At 38.4% G+C, this 22,808-nt stretch overlaps 3 long non-coding RNA genes across 3 annotated transcripts; all 3 read left to right on the forward strand.

The window, feature by feature from the left end:
* The first annotated feature begins 9,445 nt into the window (after positions 1-9,445).
* On the forward strand, positions 9,446-10,759 carry LOC124461667. The gene is made up of 2 exons (XR_006955208.1): positions 9,446-9,721; positions 9,790-10,759. It is a non-coding gene; the product is annotated as an uncharacterized LOC124461667 (long non-coding RNA).
* A 74-nt stretch (positions 10,760-10,833) lies between these two features.
* On the forward strand, positions 10,834-12,421 carry LOC124461668. The gene is made up of 2 exons (XR_006955209.1): positions 10,834-10,873; positions 10,934-12,421. It is a non-coding gene; the product is annotated as an uncharacterized LOC124461668 (long non-coding RNA).
* Positions 12,422-20,896: 8,475 nt separating this feature from the next.
* Positions 20,897-22,808, forward strand: LOC124461665. The gene is made up of 2 exons (XR_006955207.1): positions 20,897-22,103; positions 22,155-22,808. It is a non-coding gene; the product is annotated as an uncharacterized LOC124461665 (long non-coding RNA).

The following is a 22,808-nucleotide window of genomic DNA, read 5'->3' on the forward strand; positions in this document are numbered from 1 at the left end:
CAATATTAGGGAAAAGTGGATAAAAATAAAAGCGCACACTAACATTCCAAAATCAACATTCATGGAAATAGTACGTTTTTGTATACAAGAGAACAGATATTTTAAATACAAGGACAAGATATACACACAACTAAAAGGAATGCCTATGGGCTCACCAGCATCACCAATAATAGCCGATATAATTATGGAAGAACTCTTGGACAAAATGATGAGAACACTACAACGACCACCTAGAGTTATGACGAAATATGTAGATGACCTTTTTGCCATAATTAAAGAAGACGAGATCCAAAACACACTTGACAACCTAAATTCATTTGACAGAAACATAAAGTTTACAATAGAGTTAGAAAATGACAACAAATTGACATATCTAGACGCATCAATACACAGACGAGGAAACGAGCTAAAATTAAAATGGTACAAAAAGCCAACATCATCAGGACGAATCATCAACTTCAACTCCAAACATCCGAAGTCGATGATAATGAATACAGCAAGAGGTTGTATACAACGGATGCTCAACATATCGGACCCAATTTTTTCACGAAGAAACGAAGAAAGAAATACGACGAATTTTAAAGGCTAATGACTTTCCAAACTACACCATAAGGACTTTACTAAAATCCAACAATAAGAAAACCAATAAAGAGGTTTCGACAAAACGCTTTATGTCTGTCACATATGTTCCACAACTGTCGGAAAGATTGGCAAACTCGGATTGCTATGACAAAGAACAAATACAGATAGCACATAAACCCAACAACACGCTACGGAGTATTTTCAACAGGACAAAAAGCAAGATTGATACAATGGACAAGAGTAACGTAGTATATAAAATACCGTGCAACGGGACAAACGAAGAAAGCTGTGATAAAATGTATATAGGGACAACCAAATCGAGGCTAAAAACTAGACTATCACAACATAGATCTGACTATAAACTTCGGCAACACTCCAATATACAAAAAACAGCACTTATGGCCCACTGTGCTGCCAGTGGACATTCCCCAAATTTTGACGAAGTAAACATAATAGACCAAGAACAACATTACAACAAACGTTATACTTTGGAGATGCTGCACATAATAAATACACCGACAAATATAAGACTTAATTATAAGGTAGATACAGACAACTGCGCGCATTTATACAGGCATTTATTAGGGACAAGTCAGTGTGTAGCTCCACGTCACAGTGTGCGGACGTGTACAAATAAGTAGGTGTTTCTTGTTGTTATATTATGTTATGTTAAAGTTAATCACAATTAAATGTTTTTATAGTTGCCCTGAAGACGACCACCGATGAGTGGTCGAAATATATCGGAAAAGAACAACACAAAATATTATTATTTTGTTTTATTCACAAAAGAAAATTTGACCTCGAGCCGGCAAAACATACATTTAAATAATATATGTACATATGTATATAGAGGTAAGTTTTACATCATGTGCCCAGGCCTTTTATGGTAGCCACTCGGCAATGGTTAGGCCTGGGTCTGGTCCAATCCTACATGCATATGTGGTTGAAATGGCGGTTTCTGTTTGGTCCAACCTGGGACCCGCGTCATGCGCTTTTCCGGTTTGCGGTCTTCACTTGGTGGTCTCGGACAGTTGGCTGGGTCAATGCACACTTTACGGATTTGAAACGTTGCCCATTTACCTCTACACACATGGAGCAAGTGAAAGATAGAGACAGATAGAGAGGGAAAGAGAGCGATGGAGAGAGGGAGAGTTTTGCGGCATGTGTGAAAGTGTTGCAATATATTGTATATTGTCGGTTCATAATTCAATATGGCCAAAACATGTTGGTCAGTCTTGACATTGAATAATACAATCACTAATGCGGCACAAAATGAAATCGAATGGATCTGGGCCTGGGCCAAAAGTAGTAAAAGTGTAATTTTCAATTGGCATTTATAACTTTTCACACAGTGCTAAGTATCAGCTGGTGCGGCAACGGCAAAGGCAAAGGCAATGGCAATGGAATCGGAATCGGCAGATGTGTGAAAGTTGTCAGTTTGCAACTTTTATTGTCAACATATTAACAAACAAGGTAACCAAACAAGCGAACAAACGAACGGTCCAACAAAATTACTATAGCAAATGATGAAGATGTTGTTGATAATAATGATGATGATGTTGATGATGATGATGACGATGACGACGATAGCCAGTTCGGTGAATGATATTACAAAGCCATCATGGATGAAAGAGACCGTTTCGAGAGCTGCTTTTGTCCAACAAAAGAACAAAATGTTGACAATAACGAAAGTGAAATGCCTTTTTACCCTGATCATAATTATGATAATGACAAATTTTTTCATAATGAAACGAAATTGAAATGCCTTGAAAGTGAAAACTGAGCAATTAAAAGCAGAGCAAGCAGGCAGGCAGACAGACAGGCAGGCGGGCACTCTCTGCCACGCCCTTAAGCTTTCGTTTTTTCATTTTTTGCTTGTTTCTTTGCTTTTTATTTCTTATTCTCTTTCCACTTACATATTTATTTTCGATGAATTTTTAGAGATTCATATAAATGGTATTTTTTGCCAGCATTGGCGATTACACAATTTGGGGCGTGGCTGTCTCTAAGGCGCAAGATATTTGCATTTCACGATTTTATCTTGTCCAATGCTTTAAGAAGATAAAACCGAAATAAAAAACCCAAATCACAATATTTTTTGGGAGGTGGAGAAATGAAAGAAGTAAAACCAAAATCTGATTATCAAGTGGAAACTCTCACTTTTACGATTATTTTTCTTACGGCTTTCGGTCGGCATCATCATCATGATGCTGATGATGATTGTGGTTGACTCTCTATCCATTGTTATATTGTCTTTTCTGTCTCATTAAGTGTGTGTGTGTGTGTGGCTACAAAACTAGAAAACCTTAGAGCAGCAGTCGCAACATAAATAAAAGTCAATTTTATGCTCACTTTTTGTTACTGATTGACTTGAATCGTCATTGGATTCGTGTCACGAAAGCTAAAGTTGTCGTTTATTGCATGTGTTGCTGTGATTTGGAGCAACACTAAATATCTCAATTAGAAGTTATTGTTGGTACCTCAGTAGGTTGCTGGGCCTTTCTCTAACTCTCATGTCGAAAATCGACACAATTCTCTAGCGATGCACAGATATATATATATATATATATAATATGCCTTTCCATCGCTCATCTAGCCATCCATTCATTCATTCATTCAGCAAAAACTGCCTGGCCCAACCCTCTGACAATTAATTAAAGTCAAATTGTTATTTGGCTTTCAGCCATGGCTTTCCTGACGCTAGCCACGCGCTCAAAGTCCAAAGCTGGTTTAGTTTTGTTACCTTTCGTCGTCGTTGTTGTTGTTGTTGTTGCACTTCAGTCCGTTCGATATTTGTTGTAATTTCTATCATTTCTAAGGCTGCAGTCGGCTGTCGGCCAAAAACAAGTTGCCACAAACCCAACCCCAACCGCAGCATCAGCCGAAAAACATGCCGAAGAAAGTGCCGGGACCTGAGGTACGGAATTGTGGCTTAGCTTTGGCTGGTTGGTTTTTTTTCGTTTTTTTCTGTGTTTTTTAATGCCGGCCATATCCGTTTTTGGTTCGATTTATGCCTTTTGATAAAGCAAACAAACACAATCAAGTGACAGACACAAAACGAGCCGGCCCGGCTTGGACTGGCCCAACCTCACGTGTTTGGGGGGCTTGAGAGGCGTCGTCGATTCATTGAGTTACATCGATATCGGTGAAGAGTCAAGCATCGAATCAATTTATATATCTCTAGTGTGACTGTGTTGGTATGTGTCTGTGCGATTGGGCAGCTGCTATGGCCGTAGGTGAGGCGAAAAATAAAACGGAAAGATAAAATAAAAAAAACAAAAACAAAAGTAAAAGAAAATTTCACTTTCTCATTGGCTTACCGTTACTTATAAATATGGAAGCTATCGGCCAGAGTAAAGTTATTGCTCTTTTGGCCTAAGGATGAAAGACAACACGGTCCGGGACAGGGACAGAGAAAAGGAAGCACTGTTCAACCGGTTGAAACCAACTCGATAAAATGAAATGATACAACTGATGCAAAAAGTCATTATCAAAATTACAAGAAACAAAAAAAAAATGCAAATCAATGTCGTTACTTAATGCCTATATCCATACGTTATTGATTATATTTGATGATCCATGAATTTAGAGACAGATTATTAAAGGTTTAACAAATACGACACATATATATGTATATTAGATGTAGGAACAACTTTTATGTTTTCTTCTTCATTTTATTAGATAAGTTAAAATACTACAATATACAAAAAATTTAAAGGTTTTCAACACCTTTGCATAAAGGTGAGCTTGGTTGCGGGTTGTGAACTTTAAATTAAAAGCATTCAATCATAATTAAAGAGAAAAATTGAAAACTTAAAAAGTTAATTAAACAAATATTTATCAAAATTTAAATAAAAAGTAGTAGTCTGAATAAACAGAACCCCATGACCAGTTAAAATGATTACAAAGGAAAACAAAAAAAAAACATTAATAAAAATACTGCATGAAAATAAACCAACAAAAAGTGCGCAATTGTTGTTAATGCTGTTGGTTGGCAAAAAAATAAAAATAAAGAAGGAATATTATTTTTTGCAGCATTCACCCGTATGGCAAATAGTTTGCTTTTCGTTTAATTAACTTTGTAATACAGCTCCATCAACAATACAGACCAGTAATTTAGGCTAAGTAACTTTTGTATTATGCATTTTCGTTAGTCAAACTCATTCTCGCTAATTGTACTGAGTGTATGCACATTGCGCATACGCCCTGGTCATCGATGCAATTAGGTGAGATTAGCATTTGCAGTGGATGCAATCAACTGAAATTCAAGCGGGTCTATAATGGCAGCTGATGCTGGAGTCCCGTGCAAAAAGACACTTTGGATTTGACATTGACAGAGAGAAAGAAAGAGAAAAAAATAGAGAGCTCTTCATGTGGTTTTTGCAGTTCGAATGCAGTTGGATTGTATTTTTGGTAATGAGTAATGATTTATGACCTAAACACACACACACAGAATTGTAATGAATGGGACTGAATGAGGTGTGAAATTTTCGTTTGCCATTGTAATTATAATCCATTAATAGCCCTGTATGATTATGTTGATGAAGATAATGATGATGGCCACTTCATCATGACAAGTGCCGCATAACATGGAACCTTTTACCAACAATATCTTTCGGCATACTAATTACATATGGCCATAACAATGATAGGCAAACAACACATTCACATTGTTATGGCCATATGTATATACAGTCATATAGATACCAAAACTTTCACTGAAGTTGATTTTTGAGGTTCCAGCGTTGTTGCCGTTACCATTGCCATCGCTGGTGGTGCTAGTGGTGCCGGCGGTGATGCTGCTCCTGTCAAAAAAAAAAGTATGCACATTTCATTATTAACATCCTCATCATGACCAATGCTGGTCATAAGCCGTACAATCGTGACGAAAACCCATCAAATGCCGGCTTAGACTGTAGTCTGGACATTGACACTTGCCTTTGAAGTAAACATACAGAGAGTACTTTCATTTGGCAAATAATGTACATATGTATATGTTGTGGTGTGTGTGTGTGTTTGTGTGACACATGTTGGGTGGCAGCACTTCACAACTGTTTATGGTAAATAGAGATAAAGCGACTGTGTTTGAGTGACTAGATGATGACTGGATCGGCTGTCAAAGTGCCTGCCTTGGTATGTTAACGGTCCATTGGCCACCAAACGGTCTTAATTATAATTTTTAATTGACCGTCTCGCACTTGTGCGCCTAAATCAAACGGGCAGCATGCTCCAGTTATGGTAGCAGGCCAACCGGAAATACCGTTTTATCAATCACTCAAAGTTGTTTCAAGTGGTGGCCATTGATTAGACAAAACTGAAGAAAACGTCATCATAAGGCTTGTCATCATCATCATCATCATCGACATCGACATCGACATCAACATCATTATTATCATCATCTTATGATGATGACGATTTTTGACCGAAATACCATCGAAAGCAAAAGAAAGAAAGTTTCTCAATGCCGACACTCACACAAAAACAGATATCTCTTGGTCTTTTTATTCACTTGCCAGTATTTCCTCCACATTCATTGCCACATCCAGTTGCTTATGCGCCTTTTTATTTAGCTTAATTTAATTAACAGCGTCGTTTAAAGCAACAATAAAAAGCAAAAAAACGAACCGAAACACAAAAGGCAAAAAAACAATAGCTTAAAGAAAACAACAAGAATGATGACAATCATCATCACCATCATCATCATCATGATCTTCTCACAAACTGAGCTGGTCAAAAATTTCACTTTAAAGAATGCAATGAACGACTAGCCGATCGGTATCCACATCCACATCAGCATCAGTATCCGGTGTCCGCAAAGGTTGCTTGCCTGGCGGCTCCCCCCATCCCAGCTTGGGGGCAACGAAACGTTGCATTATTTATGATACAAAGTGGGGCGGGAGTCAGCAGTAAGGGCGTGTTTTTTGCTGTTGTTGCGGCTGCTGCTGCAATTGCGTGAAAGTCGCGGAAGCTGTCGAGATACACAGCTATCCTCAAGAAAAAGCGAAAGGGCTGAGAGGTATAAGACCGAGGCTTTGTCTGGGTCCCACGTGCGCTCAGATATATATCATAAAAACTGCAATTTTGGCAAGTTTCTTTTGGGTGAACCCCAATGGTGAGGAGGAAAGGAGAGAGAGAGAGAGAGAGGGAAAAAGCTAAGACCCTTTCTCTTTCTCAAAGAAAGCGCTGCTTGCCTGGCTGCTCTGCTCTGCTCTGGCCTGGCCATGTGAATTGCCATAAAATTTTAGCAAATAACTGCACTCCGAGTGTCGTAAAAGTTTTTCACGCATTATATAACAACATAACAACAAATATATATATATATATATAAAGGTTTAAACTTATATGTATAGATTTATATATGTACAAGAAGAAGAAAAAAAGAAATGTCGGCGGCATTTGCCTTTTTCCTCTCATGCCTCATGTTGCGCCATCATTTGTTTACACTTGGCCATCAATTATTTAATATGAACAGCGTTTAATGTCGGCAAATTAAAAGTAAAATTCATAACAGTTCAACAAGTTTTAGCTGCCAGACCATAAAAGACAAAATGTGTGGATATATTCATAACAACAGCAACCCTTGCCGAGTTGAGTATACTATATACATAGGTATATATATTATTTATATCATTGTTGTAGCGGTGGTTTCTGTGGCTGCTAGACTGCTGGGGCTGCTGCTGCTGCTGCTGCATACAAAAAAAGAAAGTTCAACATTAATTTTCCTTTTTCGTCGTCTCAACATTCGCTGCCTTTGCGACAACCAACCGTGAGGCGCGTGCAACTTTGCAACATCAAAATGCAAACTAACAAACTGCATGAATGAATGAATGAATGGACGAATGGTTGGACGAATGGTTAGACGGATGGATGGATGGATAGATAGTTGAATGATGAATGAGATGCACTACCCATTGCCATTTCCCTTTTGAGTGGGTGTTGACGCACACTAGCAAACAGTCAGACAGACAGAGACAGAGAGAGAGAGGGAGAGAGATAAACACAGCAAGCAAGAAAGAGTAAATAATAAATAATAAATGCTTTGACTTGGCCTATGATTCCAGCCAAACAGACAGATGATAATGCTGCTCATAGTATTAAGGGTGAAACTGCAAAACAAACTGCAACTGCTACTTAATAGCTTCATTTTCATCTGACTTACATGAGTACGTCTTGGCCCTGATTTTCAGGTGGGCGTCAGCTACAAATGATATGCAGAAAGTTGAATTTCTAATACATTCAAGTATATAACTAAATACTCTTCTATAATAATAACTTTGAGTCTTTATGATTTTCACAATAAGAGTAAAACTTTTTATTAGATACTTTTCAATTAAATGATTTTCTTACAGGAAAATAAAGTAAATTTTTGTTTAGTAAAGATCATTATTGGAAATTTATTTGAATCAAATAATTTTGCTTTGATATTAAGTCATACCACGAAAAATTATCAACCTTTCAATTAGTTTAGAGCTGTCTATACTCTCTATATTATTCTGATAAAAAAGAGATATTTCTTTAAATCAAGATCCTTTGTGTAGTCGGTAACAATTGCAGAAACTATTTAAATTAAAAATAAGTACTTAAATGAAATGACTTTGTCGCAAAGGAAACTCTTTTAACACTACTAATTCTAATTCTTTTGTTCGCTCTATTCTTTCGGACTCAAGTTAATGGAAAATGAGCTCACATTTCCCATAATTGAGTAAATCGTAATTAGATCAAGCACTAGAGTGCTTTTAAGGGCTTTCCCTACGCTCAATATGACATTCAGTTTATGGCTAGTCATAATTCTGCATTTCTCAAGTATGTAGTATGTATAATGATATGGGTAACAAAACAAATGCAAGCTCACTCTTACTTACTTATGACCACTTTTATGGTCAGCTGGAAATTCATCTAATTGGGGCTTAAAGACGGTTTTTACTTTTTGTCTTCTTGTTGTTGCTTGGGAACTACCACATTTTACAGTCAAAGTTGGATCCCCACGCAAACCAAAACACACATACATACAGATAGACAGTTGTGGACACAGATTTATACCCACACAAATTAGCAGTTTTGTTTGTAATAATTTGAGGGGCTTAAACACCTGGCAAGCCTATTAGCATAAAGTTGAAGCGTTTTTAGCACGCCTGGCAACCATTTGATGATTGGAGTATACAAATTATAAATGCACGAATCCAAAAAAAAAACAGGGGGATTCGGAATCTCAACAGCATCACTTTCACTTTCCATGACGTTCCAACCAGAGAGCGCTAATATGCATCTACATTTCCATTTCACTATGTGGTTCATATTCAAAAAACAAAAAAATTATCTAATTCAACAGACATAATCAAAAATTAAAGCCAAGTCTCGACATATTGCGACAAAGCGCTAAAAACAACGCACGGATATGGCCGAAAGACAGTGTCTAGATAATGGGGTACATTGACTAGCATAGAAAGTGTGTTGTACCAATAAAACATTAGAGTATTGTTTAAACATTTTCGCAAATTATAATTTGTCTTAAATCATTCAACATTTAAATATGATAAATGTTTATATTATTTATTGTTCTGTAACTGTATCAACTTTAGTATCATGAACAGAAAAGTGTATGACACCTTCGTGGTTGCTCATTTTATTATTATTTATTGCAACATTTATTTAATAATTTATTAGTAGCGTTTTCTTTATGTAATTTGTCAACATTAAACGCTGTTCGTATTGAATAATGAGAGGAAAAAGGCAAATGCCGCCGACATTTCTTTTTTTCTTCTTCTTCTATATATATAAAATTCTCGAGTGTGTAGTGTTTGTTACAAAACTACTCCGAAACGGCTCGACCGATTCTCACGAAATTTTTATACAGATCGTGTAGGACTGAGAATAGGCCAACATCTATTTTTTATACCCAAATAATAACGAGCTCACGATTAAAACTGACTAACTGTGCTGGATATCTGAACTACCCTGTGTTTTATACGAGTGAAATTAGACACACGGCCTACTTGATAAGAGATGAAATTCAACAAAAATAATTTAAATCTTCCAATCGAAACAGGCCGTGAAAAACCATATACAACGTTGAGACTTTCTAGATTTCAGTAAGGTGATGTACACTGTTGAGTTCACACGGCTTCGCTTGGGGATTTCCGTATAAAAAAATTTAATTTTCCAGTTTTTTTTTCGGAACAAACAGTTGAAATTTTCTTTTAACTTCAGGACAAGCGTTCTGTCGCTGTCGCCGAGTGTGGTTCGGTGGAAGGCGCGCACAAGAATTGTGCGTCTCGAGTTCAGTCGTTGTTACAACTCGAGTGCGACCGAACTCGCTGCGCTAATTATTGATCAAGAAAATAATACACGTTATACACCAATCAGTTTTCCAACTTGATTTATTACAACAATGCCACGAACACGCAGGGGGCTAATTTGAGTCGTCAAACAAACAGATCTAGAGGCATGCAAGATAGAAGAGCAATAAGATCAGATGCAGAAAGGCAACAAAGTAATGCAGATGTCCGTGTAAGAATGGCACAGTTACGTGCATCACGAGATGAGCGAAACCAACAAAGACAATTGGAACGAAGAGAAGCGCGCAGATTCGTAGCCAACAGACGTAGAGGGATTGACCAACATCATCAAGTACTTCGAGCATTTACATCACATTCATTTCTTCGACTAGCATTTCAGTATGAGCCTGATGTTGAATATTACGCTCATTCCAAAGTGGTAATTGGTACATTGGACAAGGAATGCGCGCACTGTCAAGCCCTTAAATTTAAAAATGAGCCAATTGGGATGTGTTGCTCATCAGGAAAAGTGAAACTTCCAGAAATTGAAACACCGCCGGAACCATTGCACGGCCTCCTTATTGGTACTGATCCAAATTCTTCGCTGTTCTTGCGTTCAATTCGGCAATTCAATTCATGTTTTCAAATGACAAATCACCTCAATTCACCATTTGCAACGCGCATTGTCAGCGAGCTGGACGCTCTGTTAAATGAGCACAACGAATTGTTGAAATTATTCAAATCACATATGCATAAGCTACAAAGTGACAATCACGCTATTTTCATCAATCCTGATAGAACACCAGCTGGAGGGCATATACGTCGATTCAACGCACCTGTTGTTGACGACGTGGCTGGAATCATGGTTGGCGACCATACAGCTACGCGACAAATCGTGATTCGAAGAAGAAATAATTCTCTTCAGTCCATTCCTGATACCCATCGTTTATATGATGCTCTCCAATATCCACTCATTTTTTACCACTCACTCGTTAAGCAACGAGATCCGGTAACAGGTAATTCATTCATTAAGAATATGAAAACTGTTCAATTAATACATGGATATACTATTATAGGAACCGAAACAAACAAGAATATTAGCTCAAAGGATTTCTATTCGTTTCGGTTGATGATTAGACGTGGTCAGGATAATATCATTCTACGATGTCGTGAGCTTTGCCAACAATTTATGGTCGATATGTACGTCAAGATAGAGAGTGAACGACTACGATACCCTCGATTTAACCAACAGAAGCTGCGTGCGGAAGAATACATTCACTTGCGAGATGCTATTGCCAGCAACGCTGATACTGCCGAAATCGGTAACTCTGTCATCCTACCATCATCGTACATAGGTAGTCCACGTCATATGCAAGAATACATACAGGATGCTATGACCTTCGTACGTGAATATGGACGACCTTGCTTTTTTATTACTTTTACATGTAATCCAAAATGGCAGGAAATTACATCGTTATTACCTGGACAAAGTGCAATACATCGTCATGACAGTGCATGATAACATGCGCGTTCAAACGCTTCAGGATCCATCCGCCGAAACTTTTTCGAAACAGCTATTAGATATTGGCAATGGGAAAGTTGCCGTACATGAAAATACTGGATCAATAAAATTACCAACCGGTTTTTGCACAATCGTCCACTCGCAAGATGTTCTCATCGACTGTATATTTCCCGATGTACACACACAATATATAAATCTTGAGTGGCTGACAGAAAGAGCCATTTTAGCAGCGAAAAATGTGGACGTTCATGGATTAAATTTCAAGATACAACAATTGTTGCCAACAGACTCTGTGTCATACAAATCTGTTGATACAGTTTGCAATACTATCGAAGCTGTAAATTACCAAGTAGAATTTTTGAATTCCTTGGATTTGCCAGGCATGCCACCGCACCACTTACAATTGAAAGTAGGATCTCCGGTGATTTTGCTCCGTAACTTGAACCCACCACGGCTGTGCAAAGGCACACGATTGGTTATTAAAAAATTAATGAAGAACGTGATTGAGGCCACCATTTTAAATGGCAAGTTTCAAGCTAAAAGGTAACACGAAATTCTTTGACTGTTAGGCGTTACGAAGTTCGCCGGGTTTGCTAGTAGATTTATATAAATTATTGTATATATGGGTGTACCTGCTGCCTGCCTGGACTCACGCAACGCGTCAGTTCAGCAATCTGCCAATCCCAGCGGGAGGCGGCATCACTTGCCAGTTGCCCAATTGCATTTGAAATTCGCTTTCACTGAGTACTGAGGAGGCTGAGATTTTGTTTTTTTTTTTGTTTGATTTTCAATTCATTTTCAACTGGAGATAAAACCCGATGCTATGCTCCTGCTGCCGATCTGGAAATTAGTTTTCACACAGTCTAGAGTTCACACATTTATAACATTTTAATTAACTGAGAAAATGCAGGAGCGGATTCTGAGGTTAATTAAAGATTGCTGGAAAATATATGTATTTTTGAAACTTCTCTTTACATTTTACATACTTCCGTAATGTCTTTGATTAAATCCATCAATTTCTATGGCCCCATGAGTTGTCGGACCTGTGTTTTTGTTTTTTCTTTGCAACGCTTTCTTGCCACATGTTGACGGGGGCATTTGTTTTATATCCTGCTCGCGGTCATTTGCACACTTTTCGCATAAGCAGGCTTAATTTGAAACACACAACAGCTAAAATAAATGTGAAAAACTTTCATTTATATGGCCCGTTGCTCCTGGATGGCCATCTATTTGCTCACTTTTACTTGTCACATCCAGCTTCACCTTGGCTTAGCTTTGGCTTGGCTACTGGTGTTTGTCCATTGACTTTCAGCACACTTTGCCAAAGTTAATGTCAACGCCAAACCTCACCGTTAGTGCGCCAACAACAACAACAACAACAATAACATCAACATATTTTAACCATTTCATATTTGACAACGCATAAAAATTTGCACATTAATTTCGTATGCAACAAGAGACTATGGATGTGTGTGTGTGTGTGTGTGTGTGGAGAGCAAAGAAAAAGGGTCACACATACATATTCACCGGAGTATATGTATATGAAATATCTGAAAGATGAATCGCAAAACTTTCCCTTTTTCCCCCAATGAGGTTACATTTATGGGTTCTGTTATTGGCTTGGCATAGATATGTAGGAAATGAAGTGTCAGGCGGGCATAATCATGGCAATCGAGCAGTAGCTAGTGAGCGAGACAGAACGACACGCAGCGGCCGTACCTATCTGGTCGACTCACTCATTGGCAAATAAAGAGAAGCGTTGATTCATAAAGCACTCGCAATCGTACTCTCGCCTCGATCACATCGCGCACCCAAATTATCACTAAGGCCATTTAAATAATATAAAATATACATATGTATTCTTAACACAAAGAAACATTGTTAATAATATAAGACTTAACAAGGAAACCACATCCTTTAATAATATTGTAATAAATAAACCGGGATAAAGTAAATTCCTACAAACTGGGGGCTCAACCGGGATTTCTGGCCCAAGACAATTAGTGAAATTTGTATGTGTGTGTGAAGTTCGCAAGCGAACAGAAAATTGTTAAAATTGCATGCATTAACGTGTAATACATATACAAACTCAAGGTTGTTGGCGCACGAATTTCACAAGAAGCAACCACTACAAGTTCAAAAATAGTGGAAGTTGGTGTGACTGTACGAGAGGCGACGAGTAGACGGTGAGACGGTGAGTGGTCGGACGACGCAAGAAGAGCGTCACTAAGAAATTTGGCGCCGTTTAGGCAAAAAGTCGGCGACTGAAGTTGAGAGCGGCACGAGAACGGTGGTGACTCGAGAGGAAAAAGGAGAGCAGACAGCAGACACGAAGTTGATGATAACCAGTGTTTACTGTGGAAGCAGACAGCGGACACGAAGTTGATGATAACCAGTGTTCACTGTGGAAGCAGACAAAGAGAGCGGACAACACAAACCGTTACAAGAAGGAGACGGAGAGAGCAGACAGCGGGCACGAAGTTGATGATAACCAGTGTTTACTGTGGAAGCAGACAGACGGAGAGAGCAGACAGAGAGCACAAAGTTGATGATAACTAGTGTGCACTGTGGAGGCGGAAAACCAAAAGAGAGCAGAGAGCGGACAACACAAACCGTTACGAGAAGCAGACAGCGGGCACGAAGTTGATGATAACCAGTGTTCACTGTGGAAGCAGACAGACAGAGAGAGCAGACAGCAGACACGAAGTTGATGATAACTAGTGTTTACTGTGGAAGCAGACAGCAGACACGAAGTTGATGATAACCAGTGTTTACTGTGGAAGCAGACAGCAGACACGAAGTTGATGATAATTAGTGTTCACTGTGGAAGCAGACAGACAGAGGGCACGAAGTTGGTGAAAATTAGTGTTCACTGTGGAAGCAGATAGACGGAGAGAGCAGACAGAGAGCACAAAGTTGATGATAACTGGTGTTCACTGTGGAAGCGGAAAACCAAAAGAGAGCGGACAACACAAACCGTTACAAGAAGCAGACGACGACGACAAGTCCAAACGAGAAGGCAGCAGACATGAAGTTGAGATAATTGGTGTGGAAGCAGAAAAAGAGAGCGGACAACACAAACCGTTACAAGAAGCAGACGACGACGACAAGTCCAAACGAGAAGGCAGCAGACACGAAGTTAAGATATTTGGTGTGGAAGCAGACAACACAAACCGTTACAAGAAGCAGACGACGACGAAAAGTCCAAACGAGAAGGCAGCAGACACAAAGTTGAGACAATTGGTGTGGAGCAGACAAAGAGAGACCAAGAGAACGAGTGGAAAACAGCCGAGTGAGTAGCGACAGCAGAGTGAGTGGCAACAGAGAGCGAACCGAACATCTGAGTGAGTTGCTACAGCGATATTGAGTGGTTCCATAGAGCAGGACGACTATAGTTGGGTGAGCTGTTTAATTATTGTCTTGAGTGTGAGTTACTTTGCTTGCACGACGAAACCAGACCGGTGGCAGAAATATTGACGAAATTGATGCGAGCTGCACAGAGCACATTTCTAAGAATCGTCTGAGTTTAACCATAACCTACCACAATTTGACCTACATTAACATAGTGTGTAAATTTTGATAAGTCGTAACAAATTTGATTGATTGATACTAACTATACATTAATATAGCAAACTTGTTAAGCATTATACCTGTAACTGTGTGAAATGGATCGAGGTGAGATTCTAACTTTGCGTATTGAAGAGTTGCGCATTAAATTGAGAGAGTTAGGGCTAGAGACTACAGGCCTTAAAGCTGAGCTGCAATCGCGTCTACTCGCTCATTACGATTTAATAGAAACTGAAAATGACGGGCAGGAGGCAGATTTCGCCTCGGCTAGAACAATTCGAGAAGTCCCGAACACAGATGGGCAAAGGTCATGGTTCACACTAAAAGATGTGGAGCGAAGCGTTTCCGAGTTTTGCGGTTTAGGTTCGATTGATGTTGTACAATGGACTAGGGACCTAGAAGAATGCGCTTTAACCGTACAGTGGAGTCAGTTACAGCTTTTTGTGTATGCAAAACAATTGTTAAAGGGAGCTGCATTGTCGTTTATACGGAGTAAGAGAGATATTTGTAGTTGCGAGTCCCTGAAAGTAGCTTTGAAAAACGAATTCAGAGTAAAGGTTTCATCAGCCGAAGTTCATAGAAGACTAAGCAATCGACAGTTGAAGAGAGGTGAGAATTTGTATGAGTTTTTGTATTCGTTAATGGAAATCGCAAAGCCGATCGATTTGGATGACGAAAGTTTAATCGAGTATTTCGTAGAAGGTATACCAGACCTTAGAGCAAATAAGGCATTATTGTATCAAGCCAGAACAGTGGATGGGTTGAAAGTTCAAATAGAGACGTACTTAAAATCCTATGATCCTAGGAAGGCCTCAAAGAAAAAAACATTGGAGTTATCTTTTCACAAGCAAGATCGCAAATGTTTTAAGTGTGGTGATCCTTCACACATGATGAGAGACTGTAACAAGAAAACGTTTACTTGTTTTAAATGTGGCAAAACAGGCCATCGCTCATTTGAATGTAAGGGAAAAGATACCACCAAAGTTGAAAGTACCAATGTTGTAGATGATAAATTAGTAAAAGCATCAGGTAAATTTACCGATTCGGGTTTGGAGTTGAAAGAAGTAACTTATAAGTCGATTAAGTTCAACGGTCTAATTGATACAGGAGCAAATTTGAGTCTCATACGTAAAAGCGTGTTTGTCGAACTTGGAATTAAATCATTAACAGGATATTCGAAGAGCCTTACAGGCATTGGTGGAAGTCATGTCATGACCTTTGGTAGTTTTAGCATAAGTGTCAAGATAGATGGCATTGAGATGGAAGTCGAGTTTCATATCGTTCCTGATGAAGACATGGCATACGAGGCAATTTTGGGTAGAACCATATTAGATCATGTCGATTTGGTTGTTACAAAGAAAGGTACAAAGTGTGTGAGCATCAAGAAAAAAGAATCACTGTGTAACGCGAATAAATCTTGTGCTGAGTTGTTTAAGGAATTTGAAAGTATGTGTATGCACAGTGCAGAACAGAATGAAGTGGAAATCAAGAGTGACTTTTCGCATATCAGTACAGAAATCGCTAGTGAAGTCAAGAAGTTGATTAAAAGTTACAAACCTATTAGAAATACAAACACTCCTATCGAAATGAAGATTGTACTAACAGATGAGTTGCCAGTTTATCAGCATCCAAGGCGTCTAGCAGAGTCTGAACAGAAAATTGTTGATAGTGCAGTACAAGAATGGTTGGAGGAGAAGATAATAAGGCCAAGTTTTTCCGAATATGCTTCGCCTGTTGTACTGGTAACAAAGAAGAATGGGAAAAAGCGTTTGTGCTGCGATTACAGAAAGCTAAATGAGAAAGTGGTCCGAGATAATTTTCCTATGCCACAGATGGATACCGTATTAGAAAAACTTCAAAGTGCGTTAGTTTATACTACTCTAGATCTAACAAACGGGTTTTTCCATGTTCCTGTTGAGGAAAAATCTCAGAAGTACACAGCATTCGTAACTCAGTATGTACCATTCGGAATATCCAACTCTCCAGCAGTTTTTACAAGATTTATAATGGCAGTAATGAGAGAATCAGTGAAGAATGGAGATGCAGTGGTGTATATAGACGATATAATTATACCAAGTGTTAACGTGAATGATGGTCTAATTAAACTTAAAAGAGTGTTAAAGATAGCTGCGGAAAATGGGTTGAGAATAAACTGGGAAAAATGTCAGATACTGCAGAGTAAAGTAAATTTTTTGGGCTATATAGTTGAAAATGGAAGTATTAAGCCAAGTAAGGAGAAGACTGATGCTGTTTCAAGATTCCCGATGCCACATGACTAGAAGTCAGTTCAACGATTTTTGGGGTTAACATCGTATTTCCGTAGATTTATCGAAGGATACGCAGTAACAGCTAAGCCCTTGACTGACATTTTGCGAAAAGACAAAAACTTTGAGTTTAAAGAATTGCAAATGGTAGCGTTTGAGCATTTGAAGTTAGCATTGATCAAAGGTCCCGTTTTAAAGTTATACAATCCTAAGCTAGAGACTGAGATTCACACTGATGCCTCGAAACACGGTTTCGGAGCTGCGCTTTTACAGAAAGATTCAGAAGATGGTTTATTTCATCCGGTACAATATATGAGTCGGAAAACTAAACCTTGTGAAGAGAAGTATGATTCGTATGAACTTGAGGTTTTAGCAGTTATTGGAGCATTAATAAAGTGGCGTGTATATGTGCTAGGATTGAGATTTAAGATTGTTACAGATTGTAATGCGTTCACGATGACAATGAAAAAGAAAGAAGTTCCGTTACGTGTAGCACGTTGGGCAATGTACCTACAAGATTTCGACTATCAGATCGAACATCGTTCAGGTTCAAAGATGCGGCATGTGGATGCTTTGAGCCGTTTGTTTTGTTTTCTGCTAACCGACACCATAACCCATAGATTGAGGGAAGCACAGTTGTCAGATGATTGGACTAAATTGATCAGGAGTTTAGTTCAGGAGAAGGGATATGAAGATTTTTACATTGAAAATGAAATATTGTTAAAAGACCCCAATCAAGAACTTATTGTCGTTCCCTCGCAGATGGAAAAAGAAATAATACAGATTGCACACAAACAAGGACATTTTGGAGCTAGAAAGACTCAGGATATCGTTGAAAAATCGTATTGTATTCCAAAATTAAAGGAAAAGGTAGCCCGTGTTGTTGAGTGTTGCGTGGAATGTCTTATTGTTAATGCCAAAACCGGTAAAAAGGAAGGATATTTGATGCCAATAAGCAAAGGGGATCAGCCATTGATGACATATCACATTGATCACGTTGGCCCGATGGAGGTCACGACAAAGCGTTATAATCATATACTTGTTATTGTTGATGGGTTCTCTAAGTTTGTATGGTTGTATCCGACTCGTGGAACAGGAGTCGATGAAGTACTTAGTTGTCTTGAAAAGCTGGCGATAATTTTTGGTAACCCGGTGAGAATAATTTCTGACAGGGGAGCAGCTTTCACATCCAATGCGTTTAAGGAGTATTGTATCAGACAGGATATACAGCATTTACTGATAGCAACAGGTGTACCCCGCGGCAACGGCCAATTAGAAAGGATGCATAAGATAATAGTTCCAATGATTTCAAAGTTAAGCCAAGAGAATGAGGGAAACTGGTACAAGTATGTTGGTCGTGTGCAACAACTTGTTAATAATACTGCTCCAAGAAGTACAAGAGTTACACCTTTTAAGATTTTGGCAGGAATAGAGATGCGTAGTCCTGATGATCCCGAAATAAGAAAGCTGATAACCGATTCGTTAATAGAAGAATTAGACTGTGGTCGTGATGACATTAGAGCGGAGGCTCGAAAGAATATTAATGATATACAGCAGGAAATGAAAAGGACGTTTGACAAAAACAGGAAATGGGAAAGAAAGTACAATTTAAACGAGTTAGTGGCGATTAAACGTACGCAGTATGGGACAGGTCTAAAGTTGAGAGGTAAATACTTAGGACCGTATAAAGTCACGAAGGTGAATAGGCACGGTCGATACGACGTTGAGAAAGTTGGCGATGGTGAAGGACCACTACAACAACAACAACAACAACAACAACTACAACAAAAATCACAAACTGACTTGAGCCACAGTGCTCGCATGAGACTCTTGAAGAGGAGCAGCATATTATTTATCGTTCGTTTTAATTAATCTATTATTTTAATTTATTTTATTTATGTACGCAGAACGCAGAAAAGCAAAAAGTTAAGCAAAGAATCAAAACACATACCATTATTTTCAAAATAATGCTCAAACAAACAAACAAACAAACAAACACAAAAAAAAAAAAAAACACATCGTAGCGAAAAGAGAGAAGACAAAGAACAAACAAGCTAAATCACAGCCAAGTTACGTTTTTGTAATCAACTCAATGAATTGAATTATCTTACAATTTCGTAATTCCGTAAATTAACGTAGAAATGCTATAAAGTTAAATACTCATAAGCCCAGGCGGCGACTCCCGGAAGCGTCCAGCCTTAATTCTAAGCTCGCACCCGTATATCCATTCATCCCCAGACCCAAAACCCTCAGAACGGAAATCAAGCACATTGCTCTAGCGCTTTACTTGCCTTCCTATATCTGTTTCACACCATCTCTCTCTCTCTCTCTCTCTCTTTAACTCTTTCTCTCTGACGCACATGCATTCATTACTACTCTGTCTCTATCTCTATCACTGCATCTGCATCATTCTAAATCTGTATCCTTGACACTACCATCTCTGTGTATCACTCTGCCTATACCAAAACTTTTTCGGTTGCCATGCAGCCGGTTTAAACGTACAAATCAAATGAACTATACTTAACACTATATACTTTTATGCTATGCTATTCTGTACCGTAACTTGCACTATATCTATATTCTTCACATGCAATTCTAGTCTTAAATTACAACAATGTAAAAGCAAGCATGCCTACTATTACTAGCTTTAACTCAACTGAACTAGCTCTAACTCTTTCTCTATCTCTATGACTATTTCTCAATCTATTTCTCGAACTGTTTTCAAAATCTATCTATCGATCATTTTATAACTAATTCAATCTGTGTATCTCTATCTTGAGTCATAGTTTTGGTCATATGCATGCCAAAACTTGCCATAGTTTTCCTGTCTCACACACACATACACATATACAAACACATGCACCATGCAAGACACTCCATACACATACAAAACTGAACTCATTTTCCAAAACTCTGCTGAAACTATTTCTTCACACAAAAACTCAAACTTCCACTTCCACTTCAAGTCTTCAAAACTTTCTCATTTCTCTCTGTGCACCTTCATCTGGCTATCTCTATTTCACTTTCTTTCTGTCTATGCATCAGTCACTTTCTAGCGCTCCACTTTCCAAAAAGCACACATAAAAACGCACGCACGCAAGTTTTTGTAACCATAGTTCACTGTAATCATGTATTGCTTTACTATTTTTTTTATTTTGTTATTCTTTTTTTTTGCTTTGTTTTTTGTTTAATTTTATTGTGGTACTTTAATGTACCAGCGACTTGAGCCCTCCCTTGTCAGCCTGCCCACTCGCCTAGCAATTTGCTTTAAACATATTTTTAATACACATTTTTAAAAATATTTTGTTTAAAACATTTTGAAAGCTCGCTCAAGCCACAAGACTCTCAAGTCGCGAGCACGTCGTCTACTTTAATTTAAATATATTAAGCAGAATCGTACGGCACTTTCACATCAACAACAACAACAACAAGAGAAAACAAAACAAAAAAAACTAAGAAAAAAATAAAAAGAAATATAACAAAACCAACTCACTCAGATCACACAAATCACAAATCATAGCACACAAAGAATGTAGATTTCTTGTAAACAATAATAATAATCTTTTCTCTGTCATATATGCATGTCATTATAAAATGAAGAAAAAATAAAACACAAAACATAAAAACAAAATCTTTAATAGAAACAAAACAAAAAACAAACAAAAAAAAAAAAAGTAAGGAAGATTAATAAATAAAAAATCAATGGCTAAGACTACATAATTTATGGCATACCCACAGGTGAAAGCGAAACGACAAAGATGAGAGACGAAAACGAAACCCATTTTGACTCGGCCGCCTTATGCATATCAGCAACATTGTAGGATTGGCCAAGACACAAGATTGTGTTGACAAATGACCAAGTTTGGCCATCATCATACCCGGACAAATGCTTTCGTTTCAAGTGAAATTGATTTGCGACCCAGTTGCCTAAGCGAATTTTAAAGACCTGCCCGTTAATAGGTGTAAATAATTATTATGAGCGTTGTCTGGCCAAGACAAGTTGGCATTGGCATCGGCATCGGCGCAACGCTAGCAGTAATTTAAGCCCAGAAAAAAACGAACAAAATGTTGTCCAAAATGCTCCCCGCTGGCTTCCGTTGTTGTTCCTGACAGCGGCCAACAGTGAAAGTAAACAGTTGTGAAATGGTAACAGAAACAACAACCTAAACCAGCAACCAGCACCTTATAGTGAAAAGTCAAAGAAATTGTGGTGTGGCATGAGTCAAATCGTTTTCATAGTGAGGGCCCCAGCAGCAAATGTTTGGCGAAAACCAAAACAAAAGCCAAGTTAATGCGCATTAATGTTAACAACTCATTTAGGCAGCTGCCAAGCTTGAGCAAACATTGACTGCCCACTGGCTGTTGGCCGTTGTTTCTATTTTGGCTGTTGCTGCCGCAGTTCGCTTAATCAACCAAAGTTCATGTTTTTCTTTACAAAATGTCAAGCAACGACTCTAGAATACCTTTCACTCTTACAACTATAGGGAAACTTTATGGGTAATTGTGGGTTAGAGACAGTTCAATATATTTGATCAATCAAATAGCAAAACTTAAAATTCAATATAAAAATTATCTAAAAGCTTAAGTCTGATCAACTCAAACTCCAATCTAACTCATTTTAAAGGGTAAGTTACAAACTAAACTACTTAAACTCTATGCCTTGCCGAAATTCAAGAGAAATAGTTGGAAAATCGTCTGTTGGAATCAGCACAGCACTGAAAGTCTCATATACAAGAACAACAACAAAAAAAGAAGTGGGCAACTGTGTGACACCGAATGCCAGTGACAAGTGACCACAAAACCACATAGACAACAAAAAATACAAACTTTTGGTGAGTCATCTAACAGATCATTAGAGAATATTCTCTTTTAATGTGTGGGAAATATTCAAAAGTAAGTGATACTCAAAATTAAAGAACAACATTGTAGTATTCTAATTTCTAGCTCAACCTAAATGATATCGATATATAGAATTTTCTCTATCGCTGTTGCTTTTTATGCAAAGTGGAAAAATTCAAAACGAAAGCCTGTCCAAATGATTGGGAGCGAACCACCGTTGTGTGGTGGTGCATTGAGGTGCTTCGGCTACAGCAGCCGCCAAACTGGTGCAGCATCGGCATACATCGTACATGCAAGTATGTATGTCTGTATCGCCTGTTACCAATTTCACATTCTAAAAAAGAAAAACAACAACAACAAAAACTTACCACAAAAATGTACAATAATTCATAAGCCGCCAGGCAATGCAATTCTTGTTCACTCAGTCATGCTCCAGCCACTGGGAAGCAGCAGCAGCAGGAGGAGAATCGTGTTGCCGAATGCCCAATTTGGCAACAATTTCACTGTCAACCGGAAGGCAGTCGGCTTTGGTTGTAGCTGTTGCGGCTGAGACTACGACTCGGGGGTTAGTCAAAGCCAAGTGGATGCCTGCAAGGGCGTTGTGCGCAGAATGTCGAACCAAATGAAAACGAGTTTGGGCCAAAAAGCAGGTCAGCAGAACGTAGACGGACTGCAATTACAGCTCGAATAACAGGGGCGAATTCAGAATGATGGAGGTTTTCTAAATTAATTAATAAAATAAAACTTATCTACTGGAAA

Source organism: Drosophila willistoni, unplaced genomic scaffold (assembly GCF_018902025.1).
Source record: "Drosophila willistoni isolate 14030-0811.24 unplaced genomic scaffold, UCI_dwil_1.1 Seg587, whole genome shotgun sequence".
In the NCBI taxonomy this organism is placed as follows: domain Eukaryota; kingdom Metazoa; phylum Arthropoda; class Insecta; order Diptera; family Drosophilidae; genus Drosophila; species Drosophila willistoni.